Source organism: Salmo trutta, chromosome 30 (assembly GCF_901001165.1).
Source record: "Salmo trutta chromosome 30, fSalTru1.1, whole genome shotgun sequence".
NCBI classification, from domain to species: domain Eukaryota; kingdom Metazoa; phylum Chordata; class Actinopteri; order Salmoniformes; family Salmonidae; genus Salmo; species Salmo trutta.
The window spans coordinates 40,209,584-40,212,014 of NC_042986.1; the positions used below are offsets into that span (position 1 = coordinate 40,209,584).

The following is a 2,431-nucleotide window of genomic DNA, read 5'->3' on the forward strand; positions in this document are numbered from 1 at the left end:
GGATATACTATTCATAAAATTTACAAATATTGTAATTATCATTACATTGGGTTCTCTTTAACAAATTGTTTATGATTAACACATGCAGTCACTGAGACACGCACACAGTCACATCTGTTAACAGACTTGTATTGTGATTGCTAAATACTGCACAATTTAAAACACTTGCCCCAATCCCCCTAACCCAAAAGACGTGTAAATATTGGACTATTCAAGCAGCATCTCAGTTGCAACTAACAGCTTTTTTGTTGTAATTCTAGTCACTATGGGGCAGCAGGTAGCCTAGTGGTTAAGTTACCATTACGTAACATTGTGTTTATGGTAAATGGGGGAACTAACCATATAACAAAACATTTTGAAATTAATGTTGTTCAATAATTCAAACAAAATGTGTTATAAACATGTCATTGGACACAAAAGGCACAAGGTTGTAGGAAAGACCCACCTATTATTATACCCTCTGCTGAGACAGAAAGAAAAACTGGGTTCAATTAGAATCACTCAGAAGATCATAACAGAGAAGGCACACAAATAATCAGTAATGGTGTCACATTTTATCATTGTGCATACTATTCATGATGTCATACACTTCTCATCTCTCCTTTATGAATACCCTTGCAGAAGTGTAAGTCACACCTGTATAGATGCCATTGGATGGGAAGACCAGCTGACTGCCATTCATGCAGGTGACTTTAACTGTGGCCCTGTAGTCAAGGTCGATATTTGCTTTCCCCATTGTGATCTCAACATCCATGGTCTTCCCTGGTGGGATCTTCACGTTGATAGTGTCCGATTCTGTTATGGTCTCGGTCTTCTGCAGGCTGGTGGATTGCTCCACTCCCACGGTCAAGCTGAACCCTGATGACACCTCTACCAGATCCGGGATCCCCGCTTTGACCGACACATCCAAGGTGGACTCCATCTTGTTGCTGACTGACCAGGAGGAAGTCTTGGTCAGGGTCTTGCTGTATGCAATGGATTTTTATTGAACAAAGGAGGTGTCATTGTGGTGAGACATGGATTTCACATATTCTGGGGTCACCTAAAATCAACACACAAAGATGCAAGTTGTTCAAACAAGACAAAGACCATTTAAGAACTAATCAGTGAGGAACTGATAAATAGATTTTTAGACAGCCAACAATAATAACGGGTGTGTGTGCTATCTTGGCCTCGTGCATGTGTAAAGGTTAAAAATTTAAAAAAAGGGTGTTGGAGCTATTTTACTGACCAAGGCCAATGAAACATAAGGCATGACTGTCCTAGAAATGAGATGCCTGATGAATATCGACCCCCATATTGGATTACATATTTTAAAGTGAACAGCCCCCTTAATGTTAGAGCATCAGTAGAGTTTTCCTGAGCAGTCTACACCCATCTATGGAAGAGCTCACCTGGGGTTTGAAGAGGGACAGGGTGGGATACTCCATGTCGGTCAGCACGGACGACTTGATGGTGTTGATAAAGAGGAAGCCCATGCAGTCAATGTCCGAGCCAGACCTGCCCTGCAGCCCCAGGCAGATTCCGACCCCACATATATGGTGTACTCAGTCTTCAGTCCCCACCTGGTCATTTTTAAAAAAAAACTGCCGGTTCTTACTCGTCGTGAACTTGATGGCACCCAGACGTGTGCCGGCGCCGTTACCCCACAGAGACAGCTTGGTGATGCACTCGCCGAGGTCAAACTCAAACTCATTGAAAGTGTGTGAATTTCCAAAGGTCGCAACGCGCCCTTCAGTCAGCTCCGCCCGCACAGCTTTGACCTGCCAGCCTTCCACCGCCACTCCGATCTTCTTGAGGGTGGCACCGTTTTTCATGCCGTGGAATTCAAATGAACTGCCTCCTCCACCACCGATCAACTGCAGTGTGGTTGCCATGTGTGTGTCACGTAACCTGAAATACACATTTGTACAGATACATTTAAGAAGCCTCCAACTCAAAGGAGCTCTGATTCAGACATTCAAAGCCATGGAGTTCCTCTCCTACTCTCAGCACCTCCCCACTCTACCTCCTGCTGTTTCTTCCTGATCAACTTGGTGACTTATGTGTAATGATGTATGTAAACATATTGTTTTGTTGGTGAGCAAGTCTCAATGCACTTCTAAAATGTATTCTGATGTTGCTATAACTTCAAAGAATCATAAATGTTACAGATTCCACTTCAGAATATGATGATGGTTATGGTGCTGGAACTCACCTTTCCAAACAAAGTTGCCACTTTGAAATATAATATATTATTAATTAATATATAACAATATTCATTAACACAGGCTGCAGTATTCACAGGTATGCATTAATATATTATGACACTGTCTAATATAGAGCAGGGTCTGTCAACCTTTTAAACCATCTGTCCAATTAAAACTAACCATCAGATTTAGTCAAGTAACTCCTAAAACATGGCTGAATAATTCAAACTTGATTATTGAAT

General features: G+C 41.8%; 1 pseudogene; it reads right to left on the reverse strand.

The window, feature by feature from the left end:
* Nucleotides 1–337: 337 nt before the first annotated feature.
* On the reverse strand, nucleotides 338–1,889 carry LOC115168837 (aerolysin-like protein; annotated as a pseudogene).
* Nucleotides 1,890–2,431: the final 542 nt, after the last annotated feature.